This window comes from Hesperophylax consimilis, chromosome 3 (genome assembly GCF_061612785.1).
Source record: "Hesperophylax consimilis isolate HC1 chromosome 3, BYU_Hcon_1.0, whole genome shotgun sequence".
NCBI classification, from domain to species: domain Eukaryota; kingdom Metazoa; phylum Arthropoda; class Insecta; order Trichoptera; family Limnephilidae; genus Hesperophylax; species Hesperophylax consimilis.
In genome coordinates, this window is record NC_142838.1 from 42184949 (window position 1) to 42199211 (window position 14263).

Below are 14263 nucleotides of genomic sequence, written 5' to 3' on the forward strand. Positions count from 1 at the left end.
ACAATATTTTATGTTGTAACTTTAAATATTTTTAGAATAAACATAACATTTATTTTTAAATACATTCATTCTTCAGACATTCAGGCATTTCATCATACATCTTTAGTCCTTTTTCATTAGGCAGTTCTGTGATTTTGATTTCTTCATATGTGGCAATCTAATTCTATTTACATTTCTGGTTTCGTAATTATGAACATCTCTATTAAAAAACAATTTCATCCTAAAAATATTTTGGCATTTGGTTGTTCATGACTTTATGCACAAAAATTAACACATTACATAACAGTCTCTTTTTTATTGGAATCCAATTTAGCTGATCTCTCATTTGATGAATGCTTCCGTATTTGCCTTTTCCCAGTATACATCTCATAGCTCTATTCTGTATAACATCTAGTTTGTTCAAATTTTCTTCATTGGCCAAATATAACATAGCAGAACAATAATCTAAATGTGGAGCAACTATAGTTTTATAGTTTTCGATACCTTCTTCAGCACATATTCAAAATTTGCTGTGAAAGTAAACCTTGTCTTATAAACATAAGTTTATAATATAAAAAATTGTAATATTTGACAAGTCAAAATATTTCACCAACAAATGTAGATTTAATATGTCTCGACTCCATCTAGTGAGAAATTTAGCACTAACAAAGCCTATCCTACAAAACAAAGTTGGTTTTTTACTGGTGAAAAAATATAATAAGCAGTAAATGTTGATTGAAGTACTAGTACATATTAAATTATTTGGCGTTTTGGAAATAAGCTGACGTAGCTCAGTGGTCCAGAGCACCTGACCGGACATCAGAAGGTGCGGGTTTCAATTCCCTTCGGCGGCATTTATTTTTACTCGGGAGATATTTTCAATTTGTATGGATATTTCAGGCGACTAATTATTGCTTATAAAAATTTAATAATGCTCTACCTATTTGGTTACAGATGGTGAAAACATCTCTTTGTTAACGTTCTCGGTACATTTATTTGTTTATTCTCTAAAGTATAAAACAAAATAAAAACATAAGCCCCGGATCTCACAATGGTGCAGTGTGTCGAGATGGGCAACTTTACAGTGTGATTGGTACAGCATAAACCTACTTCATTAAAAATTCTAATTTCAGTTGGGTGTCTGATTGACGTGCTATATAACCACAGCCGAGCTGTTGAACTCAAAAACGAGTCGTATAAGCGACCCGTTCTCATGTGACAAATGTCAACCGTGTTCAAATATTGGGCGCGTATTTGGCACGTTTCCCGATTATGCACCGGTGCCGAAGGGATCAATGATGCTAGAACCTCGAAGCATCTTCCATTTTAATACCGGTAGAACAAGAATAGCATACCTACCTGACACCTGTGCTTTAAAGATTGCAATCCGCATGTTAAGATTGGGGAATATATCAAGGGGTAGTCAAGGGGTATTGCAGTTATTTTGGGGCTCCAGACCAGAGATGGCCGCCAAAATCAACAGTGGGGCGCACTTGCTATTTGTACAGGGTCTGCAGTTGTCAAAATATCTGCGGGCCCTGTACAGTACACCCTGTACAGTCGGATGGCAAGGAATCTTTAGTGGAAATTAAACCACTTGCTGACATCCAATCCAGCTGAAACTTGGCAGATACACCTGTTGTTGATGACAATGCATTCCATCAAATTGGTGGCACTCATGCACAAACACACACACACGGGCACACATTTATCTGAAATTCAATTTACAGCAGTTAATATACGAAATAAATCTCGGTACCATCCAATTAGGTTCTGGCTTAAGTGTTAGCGCGTCTCACTCATTTTAGTCGGTCCCTAAAGAGGAAGTTTCAATCCTCAGTCAAACCAACAACAAATTTTTAAAAGACATTTTAAAACGTTCACAACAGTTCAGGGGAGTAAGATTCAATACTAGACAAAAAATACATCTACCAATAAAAACAGTGAAAATAAAATAAAATTAAAAAACTTTGTTTTAACGAGTTAACTTTTGTAATTTTTATAATCTACAATCCTTTAGATTCCATAGCATACCAAAATACATCCTTAAACATGTGTTTAAAGTATTTTATCAAACCTTTTTTTCTGAAAGAGTAAACTTTACGGTTTGTTGACTCTGGCAAGCAAAAATGTGAAGAGTTCCCTTCTAATATTTGTCTAAAGTAAACCAACCGAAACACACTAGCTCAACCCAACATATCAGATACTAGATACTGGCTACTAGATACCCTACGGCTACCCGTCTTACCCGAGTCAATATTAGCGACGGAAAAACAGGCTTTTTCAAGCATTTCGACTTTTACAGCACCCTTACTGAACAATAAATTCCACTCACTAAGTTTGAAGCAATTTCTTGAGAAAACTGTTGTTTGTTTATTCCTTCGCGGAGGTGGGTACCTAGAAATGTGACCATTATTTATTAGTCCATTCGACCAAGTACCTACCTAACTACATTTTACTATTCTACTCGAAAGAACGAAATTGAATTATTTTTCGCAATTTTTTTTCAACGGAAAACAACAATCACAATATAGTATTCAAAATCAAGACATAAATAGGGGTAAGTCCCGGCGTTAGTTCAAAATTTACTCATTTAATATAATATACAGGGTGTATCGGCACGTACCCGACAAACTTTAACCAGCTATTCCTTAGCATATTTGAAGTAAAAAATCTTATGTGCACTTTGCTGTCCGGTAAGGTTTTTTTTAATAAATAAAATATTATTCATATTTTCACCACATGTCACCACTGTTTTATCCTTTGTCAAAGTTTGAAAACCCATATTGGCGCGCTTTTACAATCACAACGAAATGTCACGGCACCATTCGTCTCATTTTTAACTATTATTATTTAGTGTGTGCGAAAGAGCGAAGACGCTTTTCGACATACTTGCTTATAACAGCTGTTGAACACGAAAAGCAATGCCAATGACAGTGATGGAGTGTGGAAATTTTTATTTTTTTGTTTTTAATTGAAAAAAAAATGCTATCGGACAGCAAAGTGCCCATAACATTTTTTACTCCAAATGTGCTAAGGAATATCTGGTTAAAGTTTGTCGGGTTAGTGCCGATACACCCTGTATAGTGTATTTGTTCCAGAATGGAAGATACTCTCAGTATCGCACTGCTGTAATAAGATCACAATTCAGAATTGAAACGTTACTTGAAATGTAACAGACCGTGTTTGATGACCAAATCTGAATAGCCAGGTACTTCCCCACCTTTCTCTTTCCCATCTCCTTCCCCACCCTGCTACCTTCACTACCTTCAGCCTCGCAACATACCCCAATTGGGGATGCCAAAGTCTCACTGGCTCCAGACGGTTGGGAGCAGTTCTGACTTTTCTGACACAGATAAGTATGTCGATCTGAAAAAAAAAGATATTCCATTTTCAGAATTTCAATTACAGAAACACATTTTCCAAAATTAAGTAGAGATTAAAATCTAATTTCACGAACCAAAATAAATCAAGGAAAAAATTATAAATAGGTAAACTACCTATTGTGTTCGTACGTGTGTACCACTCAAAAACTAGTCAGCTGATTTTGCTGCAATATTCAAAGTCTGTTCTTATTGGTGCCATGAGTGTTTAGAGAGTTGAATGCTAGCAGTCGGGGACGCCCGAGGAAGATATCTCAGCACTGGAATGATATACGGAGTCATTTTAAGGTAGTTTTCAATAGTTGTAAGACGTGGAAATGAATAGCAGAAGAAGTTGGGGATATTATTATTATTATATCCTTTTTAATGTAATATATTACCGTTTTCAGGTAGGTAAATTAGAAATATCAAAACCTCAAAACTTTACTTCAAACCATTTATAACCCAAATCTACGTCTGGTACACGTCACTTAGTAATTAATAAAATTACGGGTTGGTTTGGGCAACTTCCAAATAGTCCCAACGTGAGCTCGTACAGACGTAATTCACGTTCGTCCTTTTCCTTCTTACGCGTCTTGTTTGAAAACGAAAAAGTCAGAAGATACTAGATCGACGACGTCACGTACGATCTCTCACTGGCACTAGTATAATTATAATCAAATCGTTCATATTAAGGCCCCGTAGTAAGCGTTCAAAGATCGTTTGAAAGGGAGATAATGTAAATACCAATGTTAGAGGGAGCGCGCTAATATTAAAAAAAACGATAATAATGAAGCGAAAATAATGAAAATATTCAATTAAAGACGACTCATTTGAAATAATAATAATAATTGGATGATTTGTATAGCGCCATATTTTGGGCAAAATCACCTCAAGGGCGCTGTACAAATTTATAATAAATTTCTACAATGATTGATGAATTACTAACATATATGGAGATAATATACAGTACAATACTGTAGGTAATACTTGTAGGTCACTTGAGATTAACACTTAAGGCGATGCCATACGTAGTAATGCAAAATCATGTGTTTTTGGTTTGAAAATAATCGAGTATTTTTTAGATATGTCTTTTTATAAGCCCAGAAAAAAATAATGTATAAGTCCTATAAAAACTGCTTTAAAGTTCAAAATCTCATTCTTACCAACCCATTTTCGGTTATGATTTTATTGTATAATGTGGCAAATTAAGTTATTTATAAAATGATCGAAAAAAAATAAATATTTATGCCTGAACATCCACAAAATAAAATAAAAGGCACTTTTTGGCCTTGTTTTTTTCTTGCATAAATCAAAACAGGCGGATTGCGTTAAGCGGGAATTTAAACCTTATCGCCATCTACGTAAGGGTTGTTATTGATAGCGGCTCAATTTAAAATACCTACTACACGACGTAGTGCATTGCCTTAATTAACATTAACTAATTGTTTTTAGCGAAATTTAGATACAGGATTTAGGGCATAATTAAAAAATTGGATATAACTGGACATTCTCTCAGGAATGGTATATTTAATTATTAACAGCTTAAAAGGGTAAGTTTTTAGTTTAGGCCCGAAATCTGTTGGACTTGTAAATGCTTTAGTTGCATTTAAAGATAGACTTCGAATTTTTCATGTCTATAAAACATTAAATAAGAGAACAAAACGTGTTCTTAAAAATTTTCTGAGCTTACTTTGCGATTTTTTTCTACTGAGGGAATTTCATATGATTAACGTTTTGGCATAACAACTGTATAGATATAGTATCTTCAAAAATAACATATATTTTTTTAGAACTTAAATCTTAAAGAGTTAACCAGAAACTTGTTATAAATCGGTAAAAATTGGGTATGCGGGGGCCTAACAAACACAATTTTTCGAGAAAATGCCAAGTAAATGACTAAGTTTTCGATTAAATTACGAGTAGCAAGTTTAAAGCATGTGTGCATGTAGGTAAATACAGAGATTTGACAGTTTAAGAGATTTGTGTTAGCCTTTTATGGACAAGTTCGAGACATAACTCAGATTCTTCATAAGATCAAAGTAACTGAAATTCCATCAACCTACAAACAAGAGGCATTTTCTAAATACTTCAAGCATTACAACCTGCACAGTGTCCAAATAGAGTAAAGTTTCTAACGAACAATGTAGGACTAGAACGTAATATGTAATTAGACATTGTAACTATACAGTATTAGTAGAGGCGGCGATGGTTTGGTTGGGAACAGATGGCGACAGTATTTATGGCGGGAGAATAAGCCAGTACAGAACATAATCCGATGGAACCATAATAAAATAATATAATTAACCGTGGACGCCTCCACCTGGGTGGTCTATCCTACAGGGTGTTCAAAGGCGTGAAATCGGTTCAGTCATTCATTTTATTTTATTATTTTTTAAATTTTAATACTTTTGCTTCGAAACTTTAATTCTTAAAAAAAAACTTATTTGCAATGTTCTTGAAATGATCGATCAGATAAATTTATTACTATGCCCGTAAGTTTTTTCCGTGCTCTTGCACGGAAAAAACGTGTGACCTATCTGTCGACCACTAAAACTCTGTGCGATAGATTTGCTTCAACTCTCTCAAAAAATGGTTATGGATCTAATCGAAATCATTGTTTAAAAATAAATGTTTGTGTGTATTGTAATAATAATAAATTAATGTTTTACTATCAAAAATACAATTGTGCTATTTACTTTAATTTTCACTTCCTTCAATAAAAATAAATTTTGATTTTTCACATCTGCAAGGCTCGTGAAGGCTTTTTTCTAAAAAAATAAAATTTCTTTTGTCTAAAACAACAACTGCTACACTTAAACGTTTTTTTAAATTTAATAATAGGTACTACTATTAATTTGATTCCGAAGGAGTTAACAAACTGTGGTGTGGCCACTACAAAAATAAATAAACTAACAAACAAACTACACGGCCTCTGTGGTCGAGAGATAACAGCTCTCGGGTCTTCCGAAGGTCTCGGGTTCAAATCCCGGGGTGCGCAAGTAAATTTTATTTATTAATTTGTGTTATTTCACAATTTATTCATTTAAAATAATATATAGTATACTTGCGGCACTTTCCAGAGTGGAAGATACTCTCAGTATTGCCCTGGTGTAAGACCACCATTCATAATTGAAACGTTACTTGAAATGGCTTTAGCCGTGTTTCGTGACCAGATCTGAATAGTCACCTTCCCTTCCCATCTCCTTCCCCACCGCACTACCTTCAGCCTCACGAAATACCCCAATTGGGAATGCCATAGTCTCACTGGCTCCAGCAGGTTGGGAGCAGTTGGGACTCTTGTGCGTTATTTATGGGTAAGTAGAGATAATGGACCACCAAATAACTCCTTGCGTTTTTCACATTCACACTTCGCCTCATACACATATCCTGCTGTTATTGGGATTATTGACATGACCCGACTTAAGGACCATATTTATTTGTAAGCGTTCAAAGATAGTTTGAAAGGGAGATATGTAATTACAAATGTTAGAGAGAGCGCGCTACTATTAAAAAAACGATAATAATTAAGCGAAAATAATGAGAATATTTAATAAAAAACGACTCATTTGAAGTAGAGCAAAAATCTCTCCACAAATGCTTTAGTTCCATTTAAAGATACACTGTGAATTTTTTCATGCCTATAACATATTAAATAACAGAACAAATCGTGGTTTTAATAATTTTCGGAGCTTACTTTGCGATTTTTTTGTATCGTGAGAATTTCATATAATTAACGTTTCGACATAACAAATGTATTATTAAAAAATAACATATATTTTTTGGGAAATAGAAAAGAAAGAATTAAGGCGATGCCATACGTAGTAATTCAAAATCATGTGTTTTTGGTTTGAAAATTTGTTCACCTAGAAATGTTTCAGATGCTTTTATTAAATACTACGAGTAGAATATATCTTGGTCTTTGAAATAATCGAGTATTTTTTATAAGTATTTTTATAAGCCCAAAAAAAAAATCTAAAGGCCTATGAAAACTGCTTTAAAGTTCAAAATTTCCTACTTACGAACCCATTTTCGGTTATGATTTTATTGTATAATGTGGCAAATTAAGTTATTTATAAAATGATAGAAAAAAAAATTATGCCTGAACATACACAAAATAAAATAAAAGGCACTTTTTGGCCATGTTTTTTTCTTGCGTAAATCAAAACAGGCGGATGGTGTTAAGCGGGAATTTAAACCTTATCGCCATCTACGTAGGGGTTGTTATTGATAGCGGCTCAATTGTGTATCACCTCAACGAGAAACTTGTTTTTATAAATCGGTGTTCCTCGGGCGTCCCCGACTTTTTCTACATTCACAGTTCCCATTAATTGAACATATATAACTTTTGCCTTGGTCTTTACTTAAAGTTAATCTTTAGTTAAAGCTATCGAATCTTCAAGCTATTTAATATTTTAGATAAATGAGAACAGCATTTCCGCACACTGTGTCTTGTCGTCTTTCTCGTTAAACTTAGATAGGACTGAAATCCCTCCAAAGCCGATTATAAAGCTTCGTGGAACGGAAACACTTGAAATAGCTTTTTTTGTATTCAATCATTAAATTAATATTATCTAGGATGACAGTGCACTATACATCAGATAAGTGACGTGGTTTCTGCGCGTTTTTGTAACGAAAAGTCTTCCGAAAGACCATCTCACAATACAAATACCATCCCAGCCAGGAACCCTCCTGTCCCGGTGCGACTTACATTACATTATACCAGCGTATCATTTATATGTTTTTATATTTCTAATGATAAACTAATGTATATAAGACAAGGTTTTATGCATAGCATAAAGGATAACAAATAATTATAAGCAATAATTAGTCGCCTGGAATATCAATACAAATTGAAAATATCTCCCGAGTAAAAATAATAATAATAATACCAGCGTATCATTTATATGTTTTTATATTTCTAATGATAAACTAATTTAACTAATGTATATAAGACAAGGTTTTATGCATAGCATAAAGGATAACAAATAATTATAAGCAATAATTAGTCGCCTGGAATATCAATACAAATTGAAAATATCTCCCGAGTAAAAATAATAATAATAATACCAGCGTATCATTTATATGTTTTTATATTTCTAATGATAAACTAATGTATATAAGACAAGGTTTTATGCATAGCATAAAGGATAACAAATAATTATAAGCAATAATTAGTCGCCTGGAATATCAATACAAATTGAAAATATCTCCCGAGTAAAAATAATAATAATAATACCAGCGTATCATTTATATGTTTTTATATTTCTAATGATAAACTAATGTATATAAGACAAGGTTTTATGCATAGCATAAAGGATAACAAATAATTATAAGCAATAATTAGTCGCCTGGAATATCAATACAAATTGAAAATATTTCCCGAGTAAAAATAAGCCGATATAGCTCAGTGGTTCAGAGCACCTAACCGGACATCAGAAGGTACGGGTTCAATTCCCGTTGGCGGCATTTATTTTTACTCGGGAGATAATTTCAATTTGTATTGATATTTCAGTGGACTAATTATTGCTTATAATTATTTAAAATTTTTACATTAATTTAACACTAAGGCAAGTGGCACTATGAAGAAAATAATTTCACTGAAGGCATTAGTCATCTCTGGGGATGCTGTGTGGGGGTTTTTTTTAAGGATAGGACTGAGTGAGCATGGGTCTTGAAGAGTCCTATGTTGTATGAGCGAGGAAGCACAGAAGTTCCACAGCCGAGCTGCTGAACTTAAGAACGAGTCGTAGAAGCGACCCGTTCTCAGGCGACAAATATCAACCGTGTGCATAGGTTGGGCGCGCATTTTGCGTGTTTCCCGAGTATGCACCGGTGCCGAGGAGATCAATTACGCTAGTTCCTCGGAGCATATTCTATGGTAATACCGGTAGAAGAAAGACAGCGTACTACCTGACGCCTGTGCTCTAAATATTGCAATCCGCTTGTTAAGATATGGGAATCTAATACAGACAAATATCTAGTACGGTTGATCAATAAGACCCATTTATGGTAAGTTAGCGATATTTGCAAGCACGGTCAGCACATGATTCTAACAGCCGGCAGACAAAAACCGCCACTTTTAGCGCCGCCTCCAAGGTGTCAGATAAGCTTCACTTTATTGTCAATATACACAACTTTCGTTTATAATTTCCTTTATGATGTAAAAATACTACGGAGGTTAACTAACGAAGCTCTTAGAATTGAATTTGGTTCTAGAAATGTAGGTGTTGGGGCGGGCTCCTGGTAAAATAATGGATATGTATCTGTCGGAAATAACCTATATTTATAATGCCATTGATTAGTGTAGGTTTCAGGTAGTTTTTGCTCTGGATTCTCAGGCCATGTTAAAGATTCTAGCTATAGATACCTATATATCTTTTCAAAATGTTCAACATATTCATATTCAGTTGAATAGCTGCAATGTTAAAAATATTTGCTTAGATTCTATAATACAACAAAATACTAGTTAACACATTCGGAAAACCTTAGTTAAGAATTATATTATTTCACGGAACCCAAAATTTTAAACGAATTACCTTCTACCTACAATGTACAAGGTAATTCGCGACATTGTATACGTATTGTACTTTATATACTTTCTACGAAAAACGCAAAGCAATTTGGATTATCGATATCGTCCCCATAAACTTGGATGACAATTCCGTACAGCGTACAAAGCTTCCAGATGTGACATTTATCTCATTCTTACATTAGTTATGGTTGTTATATTCTCACAGAGTAACAACGGCTGTTGTCAAGTCAACAATGAATACCAAATGGGATAAGCGGTGCCCACCTGCAAACCTGTCACATACTTCACGCCGGAGAATAGATACAGGCGGGATAATCTGAGATGAAATCGAACAGCTTCTATGGTCCATTGTGCTCGCCAATTGGCTACTGCTACACAGACGGCTCAGCTGATTATGGCGGGACCACCGGAGAAGCGGTGTATTACGTCCGTTTCAATTTTCTGAATCATAACCGTCTTTACGTCCGGGCAGAGTTACAGGGCCGGATTAACCTAAGATGTTCTCTCCGGGACCCATTAAGTTATCAGTCGAGGAGGACTGAGACTTATGCAGTAAGTAGCGTATAAAATTACACATAATTTGATAGATAAGTCAGTGCACATACCCATAATTCCTAGAATATACAAGCTTCGCACATACAGCACTTTACGAAAAAAAAATGCATCGGGTCGTGACGTAGCTTGAAGTCCCGAAACTAGAGATGGTTGTACCTGAAATAGGTTGTCAATGCGGTTCTAGTTACCGGAGACCGATGTGTTTTTGTTCTTTACAAAGAAAAAAAACACGGGGGTGAATAATTCTGAGAAAAATTCAACCGGTTCCTAAAAAATTCGAAATAATTGACTTGTTTAAAATTTTTCGTTTTTTATATATATTCCAGACAGAACCGGTTCCAAACATAACAGATTTCTCAGTGAAATAGTATGTACGGTTTCAGTGACACCAAAGGAACTGGTTCCACTTAACTGGATCAGGAATATCAAATACCCTAATATAATAATAATTCAGATCTAAAGTAAAACTTACCCTTTTAAATTAAATATACAATTCCTGAGAGAAAATCCAATTTTATCCAATTTTTTCCTAAATCCTGTATCTAAACTTCGCTAATAAACAAATAGTTCATGTTAATTAAGTGTTAATCTCAAGTGACTTACCAGGTGAGTATGATACTGTATATTATCTCCATATATATTTAGTAATAATATAGATCATTGTAGAATTTTATTATATATTTGTACAGCGCCCTTGAGGTGATTTTGCACAAAAACGGCGCTATACAAATATTATTATTAATATTAATTGTAGGATATTTGGGGATATCGACTATCGCTCCCTTACACAAAAGATCACTTGACAGTCGGCCATTGTCTATAAATATGTATATCGCATGATAATATTGGTCGTTTTTTTATTATCTCCTCTGTTATTTTTTTTTATTTAAAATAAATATGGTAAGTACATATGAAATAGTATTTACATTGTGTTTGTACATATTGTGAGATTTGAATACAACTCTTCTATGGAAACGTCAGCATGTGGTTGGAAGACGATTTTATTATTAAGTTATTCTCTATACTTTTCCTTGCTCTGATAGTTTGTTAAGGCGATGCCATACGTCGTGTAATATTTTAAATCAAGCCGCTATCAATAACACCCCTTACGTAGATGGCGATAAGGTTTAAATTCCCGCTTAACACCATCCGCCTGTTTTGATTTATGCAAGAAAAAAACATGGCCAAAAAGTGCCTTTTATTTTATTTTGTAGATGTTCAGCGATAAATATTATTTTTTTTCCGATCATTTTATAAATAACCTAATTTGCCATAATACAATAAAATCATAACCGAAAATGGGTTCGTAAGTAGGAGATTTTGAACTTTAAAGCAGTTTTCATAGGCCTTATACATTATTTTTTTTTGAGCTTGTAAAAACATTTATCTAAAAAATACTCGATTATTTCAAAGGCCAAGATGTATTCTACTCGCAGTATTTAATTAAAGCATCTGAAACATTTCTAGGCGACCAAATTTTCAAACCAAAAACACATGATTTTGCATTACTACATAGTGCATCGCCTCAAAAACTTCTTTAAAATTTAAAATCAGTTTTTGTCGTAAAATGTGAAAAATTAAGTTGTTTAGAAAAATATCGTAAAACATTAAATCTTTTGTGCAAGAACTTTACAAAATAAAAGAAAACACAATTTTTGACGATTTGCATAAATAAATACAGGCGACGGTACTAAGCGGGAATTTAAGCCTTATTGCCATTTACGTAAAGAGTGTAATTTGTTAGCGGCACGATTCCAGATGAGTCCAGATTTGAAGGCAATGCAACACGACGTGAATGATGTCCACGTGTATGTGGACGTGTATCACGCACAAAATCCGGATTCGAATCCGGCACTGGTAAGATACTTCTGCGAACGTGGGTATTACGAATAGTTGAAGTTTCATTGTTTTATTGTTTATCTGTCAGAAAAGGGACGCAGAATGACATGGATAAGGAAGACATGTACAAGTTATTGATCCTGACTGCCTCCATTGCTATTGACTTTGATTCCGGTGGTTGCAGGTTAGATTCTCAACCACCACCAAACTGCGTTGGATGTTGTGAAACAGCTATAATAATATGTCTATAATATATATTATTAGAATTTTTATGAACACGTGTTCCGACATCGCGATGACACATTCGTAATTTATTAAAAGTTTATTAGGAAACATATGAATTCATTCGATAAAGGCCTGTAATCCCGTTTTTAACTGGATTACGAATAATTTAAAGAAATTGTTAATTAATTTTCAATATTTTATATTTAATCAGTTTTCTCTGGGTGATAACATAAAATCAAATCAAACATAAAATCCATAGGATTCTTCTCCTTTCGATCTGTTCTTTAAGAATTCACATCTTTTTTACAATAATTTACCTCAAATTGTATGGAAATAAATTCGTGAACAACAATGAATATGATACGATATTTTTACTGTCGTGTTCGGGGCTAATAATATGATTATTTTTTTAATGATAATGTAAGGTTTATGAGACAAGGTTTTTATGCATAGCACAAAGGATAATAAATTATTATAAGCAATGTAGCAAGTCGCCTGTAATATCAATACAAATTGAAAATAACTCCCGAGTAAAAATCTCCCGAGTTTACAGGTGGCTAGATATAAAATATAATAAGCAGTAATTGTTGATTGAAGTACTAGTACATATTGAATTATTTGGCGGGTTGGAAATAAGCCGACGTGGCTCAGTGGTCCAGAGCACCTGACCGGACATCAGAAGGTGCGGGTTCAATTCCCGTCGGCGGCATTTATTCATACTCGGGAGATCTTTTCAATTTGTATTGATATTACAGGCGACTAATTATTGCTTATAATAATTTGATAATACTATGATACAAAATGAATAAGTTGCAATCTCCCGTGTCGATGTTATCCTCCCACTGACCATAAATATCCCCTTTTATTTATTGCAACATGACTGCCCCCTTATCGACGAGACCACATTTCCTAGTTTGCTGATCGAGCCTGTTTTAAATGTAATGATCGGCAATATATTATGTAATATTTACTACAATTATACTTATTTGCGATATTTACATCCAAGTCATCACATTTATGCAATTACAACGAGGTTAATTTGTGCATCGGCTCCCTACATTTACAGAATATAAAACAATAATAATTACAGTATTAAATTGCCCATTAAAGTTCAGTGTAGAATTTCTTGTGATTATTGCATAGCCTGGAATGTAAGCCTTATCGATACTGTAGTATTTTTTTTAGACCCTAGAACCTTTACACAGCGATACCAAATAAGTCATTATGGCGGGGTTACTTTTTTCGTTTATAAGTAGGTTTATCTTTAAAGGATTTTATATTTTATAGATGTTAATAAGGTAGTTTAATATAATTTTATTACGTAGAGTGTGAAGGTTTGTTAGACTCATATTATTTATGGTATAACAAGTCGGGGACACTCGAGAAAGACATGGCACAATCAAATACTTAAGTCGGCTATGCCAAGAGTAAAAATAATAGAAGAGTATGTATGAGATGATGTATGAACGTGGATGAGGCAAGGAGTGTGTGCCAAACCAAGTTGTTTGGCGGTCTGTTCTATATGTCCTATGTACGGGGAAACGGCGTGATGTTAAGTTAGTTAGTTATTTAGACTTCGCTAAGCTCAGACAATGACTGATAATAGTGATATTGATTGATTATAATAATATTTCAGCGTCACGCCATAACATTATAATAATAGTAAAATAAAAGTTAGTAAGTCCGGAGCCAGGGGCGCAGGAGTGGCAAGAGGGTGGAGAGAGAGGGGGTGAAACATGCGGCGCAGGCATTATTAGTGCTAATGACG